This window comes from Neophocaena asiaeorientalis, unplaced genomic scaffold (genome assembly GCF_003031525.2).
Source record: "Neophocaena asiaeorientalis asiaeorientalis breed wild unplaced genomic scaffold, Neophocaena_asiaeorientalis_V1.1 scaffold171, whole genome shotgun sequence".
Taxonomy (NCBI): domain Eukaryota; kingdom Metazoa; phylum Chordata; class Mammalia; order Artiodactyla; family Phocoenidae; genus Neophocaena; species Neophocaena asiaeorientalis.
In genome coordinates, this window is record NW_020174013.1 from 13,061,951 (window position 1) to 13,075,231 (window position 13,281).

A 13,281-nucleotide genomic window follows, 5' to 3' on the forward strand; every position below is an offset into this window, starting at 1 on the left:
AAGGGGGGGGGGGGGGAAGAGAAGGAAAAAGAAAAAAAGAAAAGAAAAGAAAAGAAGAACCACACACGCTGGCGAAGCGAGGGGCTCTATGCAAATCTGCAGTCTCCAAACAGCAAATCACTGAAGCTCGGATGCAATGCAGAGGACGAGCCTATGTAACGAGGGAGGCTGGTCTAGCTTCCCACAGAAATCGCCCTGCTTTGCCTCTCTCAAGCATTCTCCACACGTCAAAGGGACACGTGTACGGCGATGCGGGGAACACCTAAAAAAGCAACGCTCCCTCCTCTGCCAGGTGATCCCTCCGTCGGAATTACAACGGCAAACGGCACCCTTCCCCTACCCCTATGGTTCAGATGTAACCAGTGTCTTGAGAGCTCTTAAAAGGGAAAGAGTTCCGCTCTTTTTATTGGACCAAACTTGTTCTGCCAGGTGTTCAAACCCAATCTGCTAAATATGGCCTGACACCATCTACTCAAGCATCAGTTTTGATGATCTGTTAATTACACAGATTACTCGTAACAAAGAGCCCTCGTTCCCACTACAGTATCATATCTCACATAAGGCAGTAGAAGTGCAGGGAACCAAAATACACAAGGAAGAAAAAGAATGAGTGAATTTGGCAGCTGAGGAAAAGACAGAAAGAGAAAAAAAAGGAAAAAATGAGACAGGTGAGAAAGAGGACAGCAGAAGAGAGAAACAGGATGAATGAGATTGCTTGTGTTTTGGTCAAACATTTTAGGAATCTTAGGAATCTTTAAGAACCCCCAGGACCGCCTGAGAAGCCCAGCTATGATGATGTCTTATAAGGGTGGAGTTCTGCCTTTCTCTTACCATGTTTCATAAGGAAAATAACATCAGGAAATTTAAATCTAGTGCCCCCAAAGAAGAGGGGACATTATATTCTACCAGTGAAATGAAGAATATATAAAACCACTGCGCCACCAGGGAAGCCCCGAAATGAAGAATATTTAACTGAAAGCCACGTGTCCTGGAAAAAGACCAGCAAAGCCAACACACAACTAAGAGTAAAAGTCTAGCGCGGCAAGTGGACTTAGCAAGGAGGACCACAGTCACTGGAGGCTAGCACACGGGATTTGGAACTGTGATTAAAACAGTTCCCTGGTTTCTAAAAGATGATAAAAACTATGACGTGACTAGTGGCTGGACATTTTTTGTTTTTATTCCTACTTAAAGACAAAGGAAAACAACTCTGACTAGGTACTACTTCTCACAGGCTCCTGTCTATAAAATCCTTTATATCAACAAATACAAAGTCATGTCCTGAAAAAGTAGTTCTAGAAGGATTTGATACAAATCAGCCACTCACCAACGTGGTCATTTAGACTTACATATTGCTTCCTAGTTCATTCAGAGAGTCAACCCTGGGACTCTGATGGTCACTATGTTACCAGTGACCAAGGGCCACCAAACCAAATTTGTAGCAATCCAACACCTCACATCCTTGGCAGAAGTTTATGTTATTCTACTAAAAATTTAATACTTCAGTAGTTCCCTAATTGAGACAGCTTAGGCATGCTAGAGAAGGTTCCTTTATCTACTTAAATACACCTTGTCTCCCTCCCACAACTGCTCAAAGACCAACAGAACGCAAACCCTGCACTTTCCACTGTGGTCTGTTCCCGTCCTTATCCCCAGGCCACTTCCTCCTCATTTTGTTATTTTCTAGCATGTGGATTTTAATTCATTAGTAGATTTTAATTCATTAGACAGCTAGGGAAGCCCTAGCTGTCGTGTTTTCAGGCAGATGTCTAAGGCACCTTTGCAGTACCTAGGAGTCTCTTGGGTGGATTCTGTGATACTGATGCTGCAATATTTGTTATAAATGGCTGTTATGGTGGAACAAGGAGCAAATTCTCTGTCTAGAGAGTGGAGAAAAGTCCTGTGAGCAGACTCATGCCTAATCTGTATGAAGCAAATAAAGCTTGCACTTACTCTTCGTGTCTCTTCAGCTGATCAGTTCTTTGGCTGCAAATGTATTATCTAAGGAAACTGAGGGGACTTCCCTGGTGGCACAGTGGTTAAGAATCCGCCTGCCAATTCAGGGGACACGGGTTCGATCCCTAGTCCCGGTAGATCCCACATGTCGCGGAGCAACGAAGCCCGTGCACCACAACTACTGAGCCTGCGCTCTAGAGCCCGTGAGCCGCAACTCCTGAAGCCCGTGCACCGAGAGCCTGTGCTCCGCAACAAGAGAAGCCACCGCAATGAGACCCCACACCGCAACAAAGAGTAGCACCCACTAGCTGCAACTTGAGAAAGGCCCAGGCGTAGCAACGAAGACCCAATGCAGCCAGAAATAAATAAATAAATAGATTTATTAACAATAAAATAAAATAAAGGAAACTGAGGCAGCACTGACAAATTGTTCTCAGGTGAGTAAAAAACTGGCTGGAGGAGACATGGTGCTCGGCTGCTTGTAATTTACTCTTAAATACTGCAGCATGGACAATGCGATATAAATGTGTGTTAGTGCGGTTCTGTGTCTCAGGAGGTTGGTTGCTTTCATCAGGAATATATGCTCCAACAGCTCAGCCAGAATTACAGAAGTCAGAGGTGACTTTTGGAAGTCTTGAGTTACCATCATCTCCAATCATGATGTGGCTTTGTTCATTAATTATAATGTATGTTGGAAACAGATTATCATCGGTGACATAAATGGCCTGTCAGTTGGTTAATGGAGGTTAGGGGTGGGTTCTCTTTGGTGAAATCATTAACATTCAAGATATGTGGACTGGCCAAACTTTTTGTAAACATGCTTTGCTTCTATTTGAATAGAGTATATGAATCTATAAGGCCTTTCACCCTTTACTACAAGGAATGGTGTCATAATATTAGTAATAATAAGAACTAATACATTCATAACTGGCACAACTCTGAGAGCTCATTTAATCATCACAAAACCATATGAAGTGGGTGCTACCATTGATCCCTAACAAACCTTAATCACCTAATTCTGACAGATGATGATCTGGATGCTGCCACTGAAATATTGCCATATTTGCTTTAAGAAAACCTATTTGCAAGACATTTTGGGGTACCTAAAAGAACCAAGAGCTGGAACTTCATCAAGCTTCCAGAACATGCTGTAAGATTTTGTTCCTACTTATTAATAAGTGTCTGTTTCTGTAGCAGAAGCTGGTCTGCATCTTAAACCCACTAGGAGCTGTGGAAACACTTGCAAGAGTGGTTGACCCTCCCCTGCCTCTGACCACTGTGGGTATCGAGCTCCACCAAGAGAATCTAATAGCTGCGCACAGGGAGTTATTCTAGATGCATTCATAGCTGATGATTAATAATGAACGAGAAGGCAGGTAGCCTGCATCAGACAACCATGCAAGAAATGGGAGATGGGCTTGAAAGCTGAGGGGACAAAAGAAAGGGAATGGAAAGAGAAAGAGAAAAAGAGTGTGTAGAAGGGGGAGTGTACATAGAAATGGAAAAGCACAGGTTATTTCAAACTATTTTTTCATATTCCTAAAATCACCCTTCTGTCTCAAGAAACAAAATGGTTGTCAGGCAGACACTTTCAACCTTTTCGTGTTTTTCTTAAAACTTAATTGGAAATTGTTACAGCTCAGTATTAAGCTTTTAAAATAGAAAAGTAGACAATAAAATGGCAGAGAGGAAGTATATTAAAACCTACAGGCAGTACCAATCTTTTAAAAATTAAAAACGAGCAGTGTCAGTCATGCATTTTGCATTTCTACTGATGTCAGCACAAGAAAAGGCAAAGAGACCCCACATATCCATCTACCTGCATTTCTGAGTTGGGATTGAGAGAGAGTAAAGACAGAGAGGCTCAGGAGAGGATGCTGTCTGTGAAGTTGCAAAGACAAACCTCTGATCCTGCTACCTTTCTGGGTTATTGCAGGTCCCTAAAGGTGTTCTGAGAAAAGATTAGAATAGATCAGAAGAGTAAGGGCACTGAGAGAAAGGAAGGAAGGAAGTGAGGGAATAAGGGAGGGGAGGAAGGAAGGAAGGAAGGAGAAAGAAAGAAAGAAAAAGAAAGGAAAGAAAGGAAGGAAAGAAGGAAGGAAGAAAAAGAAAGAAGGAAAGAAAGGAATGAAGGAAGAGGAAGAAAGAAAGATAAAGAAAAGAAAGAAAGGAAGGAAAGAAGGAAGGAAGGAAGAAAAAGAAAGAAAAAAGAAAGGAAGGAAGAAAAAGAGAAAGAAGGAAAGGAAGGAAGGAAGGAAGAGAGAGAAAGAGAGAAAGAAAGAAAGAAAGAAAAAGAAAGAAGGAAAGAAAGAAAGAAAGGGAGGAAGGAAAGGAGTGGGAAGGAAGAAATGGAGGAGGGGGGGAGGGAGGGAGGGAGGAAAAGAAAGAAAAGAAAAGAAAGAAAAGATGCCAGGGCTAAAAGCATTCCTGGAGATTTTGTAGTACAATCTCTTCAGGTGACAAACTTGAGGCCCACAGAAGTAATAATGTTACCAAAAAGTCAGATTTATTTATGAAGTGTTCACTTAACTGGAAGTTAACTTTTATCTCCTACCACCCATAGTCCAGTCATAGATGTAGACTGGGAAATTCAGTCAATGTACCTATTACCTAGAACCTCCACACTGAGAGAGAGTAGCGGGAACCCAACATGAGCCAACATGATGCCCAATTCACTCAAAAGAAATTAAAGCTTGCAGTTTGATTTCTGAAATACGAATAGATTTATTCAGTCACAGTTAGTTGTGTTTAGGACTGAAGTATTTTATGCCAGTGGTCCCCAACCTTTTTGGCACCAGGGACCGGTTTTATGGAAGACAATTTCTCCACGGACGGTGGGGGTGGGGATGGTTTCGGGATGATTCAAGCGCATTGCATTTATTGTGTAGTTTATTTCTATTATTATTACATTGTAACATATAATGAAATAATTATACAACTCACCACAGTGCAGAACCAGTGGGAGCCCTGAGGTTGTTTTCCTGCAACTCGATAGTCCCATCTGGGGGTGACGTGAGACAGTGACACCCAAAGTGTGTTGCATATGTCCAGTCTATTCTGTAAGATGCAGCTCAATTGTCAGTTGCCACTCACTGATAGGGTTTTGATATGAGTTTGCAAACAACTGACTTATTACGGTCTCTGTGCAGTCAAACCTCTCTGCTAATGATTATCTGTATTTGCAGCCGCTCCCCATCGCTAGCATCATTGCCTCAGCTCCACCTCAGATCATCAGGCATTAGATTCTCGTAAGGAGCACGCAACCTAGATCCCTCGCATGCGCAGTTCACAGCAGGGTTCACGCTCCTATGAGAATCTAATGCGGCTGCTGATCTGACAGGAGGCGGAGCTCAGGCGGTAATGTGAGCGATGGGGGCGGCTGTAAATACAGGTGAAGCTTCACTCGCTCGCCTGCCACTCACCTCCTGCTGTGCGGCCCGGTTCCTAACATCGAACCCCTGTTTTATGCTATCTCTTCTCTTGCCCCTTTTAATAAAAAGTTCATTTATGACATCCTACATAAAATTTGTTGCCTAAGCACCAAGTCTGGGTCATAGAAATTTCATTATTAACTGCATCTTGAAGTGTTGTGGGCATTGCTTTGGTACCACCCAATCATATGCTATCTTTTGGTCACTAGCATCTTATATTGTTTGTATAGTTATTTAGATGTACTTGTGTTGCTGACGAACTCTTCCCTAGGTTCATGCCATTTGATGTGAATGAGTTCATAGTGTAGAGGGAAAACATGCAGTTCGAGTGCCGCACTGTGAGTTTGAATCTGAGTCCATAGTTATTATTCATGTGACACTGTGTTTCATGGACCCTTGCCCCCATTTTCTCATCTGTAAAATGATTATAACACTGTGTAAAATATATTAAGCACTAAATATAAGTTATTGTCATTTACTCACAGGTACATATTTTAGATAGCTGCTAAAGACATACAGATAATGAGCTGTAATGTGATTTTTAATTTAGCCCTATTTCAGACTCTTCCCACATTCGGCCACCTCTCCAATTCTCTGTTACTCTAAATCCTCAAACTTTAGCGTGCCCGAGAATCACCGGAACAGCTTCTTAAATCATAGACTGCTTTGCTTTTGATTCCCATGATATGTAGAGGGGCCTGATAATTTGCTTTTTTTTAACAAGTTCCCAGGTAATGCTTATACTGCTGGCCTAGAGGAACTAGATTTTCAGAACCACCGCTCTGTCTGAATGTCAACGTCTTTAACACGGGTTTTATTAACCAACACAGGGAGGCCTTTCTAATTAAACTCCTTACCAATGACCTCGCCTCTTTGGCTGTGTATTCTAAACATAGACAGCAGTGCTGTTCTCAGATCTCTTCTTTAAAGCATTCTTTGAAGACTTCAAGATGTCCAGCATATAAACCTATATGTTCTCATTTCACAACATGAAACTATAAATTCCTTTTATTCTACTTAGAAAAAGCGATTTTCTTTTCCTTCTCATCTTTTGAATGTGTGCTCTTCTTCAGTTAGCCTGGCCAGTGGCTAGAGGCAGGACTGAGCTCCTACAGGACTGAAGGCACCGCATTAGGGTCAAATCTGACTTTAACTAACGTATCAGCCATGTGGCCTTATGCAGGTGAGGATGCTTGTTTCCATATAAAACCTAATACTGGCCATCCAAATAGCCAGGCACCATTTAAAAAAAGAAAAAAAAAGTCCCTTTCAGGTCCTGGCATATCAGGTCTTCAGTCTGACCAGCATCAGCCACAGGAAAGATCAGTGACAAAAACTGACAACCTGGGATCTGTCACCTGCATTCACCAGCACAGTCTATCATATATACACGCCACTGAAGAAGAAAGCAAAATGGGATCATTGAAAGTGGAACTAGAGTTGGAAGGACAACTATAAGGCAAGTTAGGGTGATATAAAAACTGAGATATAATTTGCAAATTCCCTAGTAAATACAGATATTCAAATCCAGAACCAGACGTCACGCCCATACCATAAGTTCAATTTCCTGAATGCCGGAGCACTTACAGCATATAAACCAATTCAATCTATCTTTATGGATATATGTTCTGTAGCATATGTTGCCATTTGAATTCACTGAAAGGAATTTAATCATGCAATTTGAACTGAATCTCTAAATAGGTTTATCTGGGATCTATAATTTAATCCCCATCCAATTCAAGACAAATATATTAGGTTACACATTTTGTCAGAGTGATATTTTGAAGTTAGTACTGTAGTAAAGTTAGTGTGACTATCCCACTACAAAGATCCCTTTTCCAAGTAAGTAAAAGGCATATTAACCATTTCTTTACCATGGCATACTAAGCCGTTCAAAATTTGTCTCGATCCTGCCTCTCCTGTCTTATCTTTACCTCAACTTCTGCCACTTACCCCACAAACATCCTAGGCTCCAGCAACATGAACTTCTCTTCCCTAAATACACTGCATTTTTTCACTTCTTTTGCCACTGCCCATGCAATTCCCTCTGTAAAAATGATCTTTTCTGCTACCTAGGTCTCTTACTATCCCATTCATTCCTCTACCAAATTGTTGGAAAAATTTCTGAACTCCTCCAGTTTCTCAAGTATAGACTATCACAAATACCTAAAAAGAAAAAAAAATGCCCGGGGTATGTAATAGTATATTTATATTATTTTTGTGCTGTATGAATGAAGTGTCAGGATAAATGGTTAAGTCTATATCCATGTTTAGGAATTTAAAATAACCCAAACCAACAAACAAAAGAAATCCACCTTCCCCTCTTCAATTTATCCTTGCAGGCTTTTGGTTAGCTCTTTCATTGCCTAAAATATATAACAAATTTAAGCTGAACTTTGATTCGAATGCTAAACAACTGGTTATGAAGAATAAGGGAATTCATTGTCATATTTTCCTACTCATGTTATAAACAGATGTCTTTCTTTCCCATACTATGTAAAAGGAAAATAAAACACCACCAAGCAAAGACGCTTGCTGCCAAGTTGAATTGCAGAGCAAACATTTATAGCCAACTTATAAATCCTTGAAAATAGGGTTTTATAATGGAAATACTGGCACCATTTTAACTATAACCATTCAAATAATATCACTGTAGCAGAACGTATAATCTAATATACCTGTTCTGGGATGGATGAGAGACTTAGCTATAGGTTTTGGAAAAACTTCCAGTGGCTCAATTCAAATTGAATGATCATTCCATATAGTTCAAATCTCTTAGAGTATTTATCTTTATTTCAAAATGTGTAGTATATGCTCCAAAACATTTGTTTAAAAGATAGAATATATTTTTTGATACTCGTATAAAAAGATATGACCTCTGAGAGGCATTTCCAAAAATTATCAATCAGCTTTTTTTCAACTGTCTTTTTCTCTCATGAAAGAATTACTTTCCTCAGGTTTTCTCTGTCCTATTGCTGTGATGATTCCCCCAGAGACCTGTATGTTTATCTTGACAGGTGTTAGTAGATCTGTAGACCTCTGTGGAATTGTTCCTAGTTGCGTTGAGGTACAGGAGAAAACATTATGTCTGCAAACTAATGAACTTACCTCATTGCATTCTAAATAAAATAAACCACCCAGCAAGTGGAATTAATCTACTAATGTCTTCCTAATGAAGTTTTCATTAGGCATAATGAAAATGGTGTGGTCTTCAATATTTAACATGTGATACGTATTAAAACAAAGCACATCTGATGATTTTTAAAATTCATACCTGATAATTGTCTTTATATTATTTTCAAATGAAATAGTTTACCCTCAGATTGCTTTAAGCACCTAATCAAAGAGATACAAGAAACATTTCTAGACTTAAGGGAATGTTTTATACCCAAATGGACAGAAGAAATGTCTCATCTACCATTATCCTTAAATAATTAAAACCAGATTTGCTGTTCTAATTTTTAAGAATGGAGATATATAATAGTGTGCAATTCTCTGTGCTATGTAAAATGTCACTCATTAATGAAATTTAGCCAAATATTGACAATTGAAGTGTGTTAGTCCAATGGAAGTGTGTTAGTTTAATTGGTGTTAAACCAATTAAAGTGGTTTGCTTTAAAATAATGCTACCTCCTAGCATAGCAAACAGCAACTAAATTCTGATGAGAACTGGATACTTTACTGGCCAATGGAAGAGCAGCTACAAACACAATCAGTATCCTTTCTTATTGGCAACATTTTGATTTGTCATTTGGCAAAGAAAAAATTCAAAGCATCATGCAGAAACACCTACCTACTTCAGAAAATCATCAGTTTGGGATCATGTGATATCTCGTTCCATCTAACATTTACGGTAGCATGTAGACGAGCCACAAAGAAGTCACATCCTCATTGCTACACTATGTCACATTCTTAATTTCTCATATCAGGTTCCCATATAAATTATCTCCTGCTTTGGTATAATCACGGTTGTCCAACTGAGACTTGAAGATCTTATCAGTCATGCATTTTACTATTATTATTGAAATTTACTCATTTCAATGATTACTTACTGCCACATAAGCATATTATTTACTTCAGAGGCCAGAAAACAGACGCAGTAAAAGGAGAGTAAAGGTGGGTCTTTTCTCCTTCAGCAGTAGGAGCCAGAAACAGTATGAAAGCAATGGATCATGAAGAAAAGCAATTTCCTACTTGAGGGATTAGACAGTACCCTCTTTTGTACTGTTAAATCACAGTTTGGGTTATTTTTTCAAGTAATACTGATTTTTTTCAATTTACATAAATATAGTCTCTAGAGGAACTGCAAGAGAACCCCCAAACACAAACCCTCTCAACCAATCAACAGAAGAGGTATAAAAAAGCCCTCATTTATGTTTACAGCCTTGAGCAACCCTTCACACAGCATAAAAAAAATAAAAAATAAACTAAACGGCTACACAGCTAAAGATAATTAGCTTAACAAGGATGACTTCGAACTGAAATGTGAGGCTTTTTTCTTTTCTTTCTTTAGGCACAATATAGGTGATTTTTATTTTGAAGCAGCTCACATTTGCTAGTATTAGAAAATTGACAACTATGTAAATTTCAGCTTTGCTGAAATGTTTGCTTTCCTTTTTAGGTTCGCAACAATATTAACCACTGCCATCAGTCAGTATTACATTCAGATTTGAGAAAATCTGTAGCATAAAACTGTGCTCTGGAATATCATGTGAAAATCTTAATCAATTTAAAATGTATTTTCATTCAAGAAGGAGTAAAGCATACTCTTAAATAATAAAGGCAAATAATAGTTATATGTATAAAATGGGGGGAAGGAAAATCATGAGCCTGTTTTCACAGCCCATTTTTTTTTAAAGGTTTACTGCTGATATGAGTCACGTTTAAGGAAGTTGCACATTTTCTATGCAGAAGACTGTTATGTCAGATAATTAAGAACAAAAAGCCCCCATAGCTAAATAGAAGCGCTGTGACAAAACCTTATAATTTACTTCAACTTATTCCTCAGTTATCCGGTTTGCCTAGAATCCTATACTTCATACTGTTAACAGACACCTGACGTATGGTGGTTGGTTAGTGGTTAGCTCTAGCTTTTATTTTAATTGTCCTTTTTTTTTCCACTTTGTCAAAATAGTGATGCTAAGGCATTTTTGAACTCAATAGCCTACAGAGACATTAAAAGCAAATATACATATTTCTTGTTTTATATATAACTGGAGTAGTATTTTCTAATTTTGGTGGAATAATCTACTGTATTGTGAAAATTAAAGGGAATAAGGAACTAGACACAGAAACCAAATTAGAAGAGTACAGATCTGTAACCCAGCAGAATAAAATTTGACTGTTACAATCAAAGAGTTTTGGAAGAAGTGTGAAGTTGTTCAGTATGGCTGAGATAAGTAGAATTTGGAGCAATGAATGATATTATTTTCATCCAGTTTAAATTCCTCAATCCAGTAATAGAACGATTAAAAACAGGTTAGCTGGGCAAATGAAGTTTCAATCCACTGGGTTTCCAGGACTGGGAATTAAAGAAAAAAAATCAAGACTTGGATTGCTAACAGGTCAAGAATGGAAAATAGGTTACAATTCCCCAGATTTTAAAAAAAATAGCATAAAAATTATATGATTTGTAATGAGACACGGATCTGGCTCTAAAGAATCCAATAGTTTCCCATGACTTACTGGGTGGTAACTATATAGGAATACCAACATTCATGTTAAAAATTGGTGACTTTAGTCACTGTAGTTTTTTAGGGGCAGCCCAGTCCTTAGACAATGGATCAAGCTATCAACCTAGAAAGGCAGCTGTAGCGGATACTTCTAATTTGTACTCAATATCTACTTTGCCTTCTTCCCGGCAAATTGAACAAATTGTTTTTTGGGGTAGGGAGGGATGAAGTACATAGAAGGGCAATATGCCCCACTAAAAATACTTGCCTTCCCAAACTCCCCTACAGTCAGAGTACCCTTGCGACCCAGTTAATTTTGAGGAAATGTAAATGGAAGTCCTTGGAAAAGGTTTTCTACAAAGCCCTTCAGGCTTTCTGCCACAAAACCTTATTCCTCTTGTCCAAAATGCAGAATCACTGTGTATGGAAGATGCCCACTCTGAGACCATGAGGTCAAAATCATACTCTAAGGATGGAGAAGCAAGAGGATAGAAGGAGTCTAAATATTTGACATTTTCCTACTGGAGTTACACTAGCCTTGCATCACCTACCTCTGAGCTTCTTATTAAATTTGAAACATAAACGATCTTCTGTTTAATCCAATGTAAGTCAGGTTATCAGTTTGGGGAAGCTAAATACATACCTAATATATAACGAATTTCTGGGAAGGATGATTACTTAGGTGAGCAAGTTAGCAATCTTGGGCTCTGGGGGAGACATTTATCCTTAAGGAGTCAGTAACATATTGTCCAGAACTGTGATTTTAATGAGTCAGGATATGCTTTGGGTTCCTCCAGAACCACATGCATTTTAGAAAGTTAAGGCAGTTGCTTTAATACAGGTGCCTATTAAAGATAATAATTGGGAAATAAAGCTATCCAAGGCCCTTGAACAGGAAGAAAATGCCTTTGAGTAAAGAATGTTATGGCACTGAAGGGAAGTGTTCTCTCTTTGTCCTCCCTAAGCATGCCAGGGAAAAGGAAGAGAACATTCTATTTTCTAGAGATAAGGAATTAGAACCTGCCAAAGACACACTCTCAGTCAGGTGGATCTCTGAAGTGGGCTTATTATAATAAACTCATCTTCCTGGGGGTATATACCTAAGTGTGAGTAGGTACAGCTGATATACATTTATTTGTCCAGTTATTCATTAAAGTATCAAATAATTTATTTATCTAACAAATATTCATTGAGTACCTACTCTACAGCAGGATGTGTACCAGGCCCTGAGCTCATCCGGAAATAAACATTTGGGGACTTGGTTCTAGTTGAGGAAAGGAGTCTTTGAGGTTATTGCCTCCTTATCTTGAACTGGGCTGATCCCAATCCTCTCCTGAAGTCCATGAAAGGATATGTCCCTTGTGACTTTTAGAAACTGCCCTGTCAATGGGATTGAATAGGAGCTGAATAAGTATTCTTACGTCAGTTAATATAGTTTCATACTCAAAGGGTTTCAAAGCAGCACTGTGCAAAATTCAGACACGCTTATCGACCAGGTGCTTACCACCTATGGGGCAGATGCTGTTTATAAAGTTTTTAAGAAACAATTATTGATCCAAACAATCCCTTGCATTTAATATTCTATCATTCTGGAAGGCCACTATTAACTTTGATGTACACATGCAATTACCTGTCTGACTAAAGAGTTTCAATTGCCCTAACTCTTGGTCACCACACCATGATTAAATGCATAGAAGCAACAAGTTGTTGACTTGGGCAGCCAGAAAACCACTGTGGCATAAGATTGACAGTTATATCGCCTACCAAACAATGTCTTTGTCGTTCTTCCTACAGTCCTCAAAGTCCCAGATAAGAATTTAAAGCTGGATTTTGTTCTTACTTCTGTGTACAAGTTATTTATGCAAATGCAAATAAAACTTATCTAGGAAGAATCCAGAAGGTCCACAGAGGAGTGAAGATTGTTTAAGTTATTGTAGAGCTCATAAAACACATTTTCAACTGGCAGGGCATCCTCTTCATCAGACTACCATATGCTTCAAAGTAGGAAAAATTAACATGCATAAATGTAAGGTCTTGCATGTAGGTTTGAGAAAATCAATAGCATAAGCACAGGATGAGGGAGAACGGATTCTGTAGTTTTTAGTGTAAAAAAGTACCACGAGATTTTCACTGGACAAAAATGTAATCATAGACAACAGTTTGATGCAACTGTTAGAAAAACTGCCTGAATTGAATTGTAGTACGCAGTTCATTTTTCTGCA

The 13,281-nt window shown here is 38.8% G+C and overlaps 1 protein-coding gene across 17 annotated transcripts in view; it reads right to left on the reverse strand.

Moving 5' to 3' along the window:
- The window catches only part of NRXN1 (neurexin 1), a 1,113,124-nt gene that overhangs the window by 432,450 nt on the left and 667,393 nt on the right, over positions 1–13,281 (reverse strand). The gene's annotated exons all lie outside the window — the stretch shown is intronic.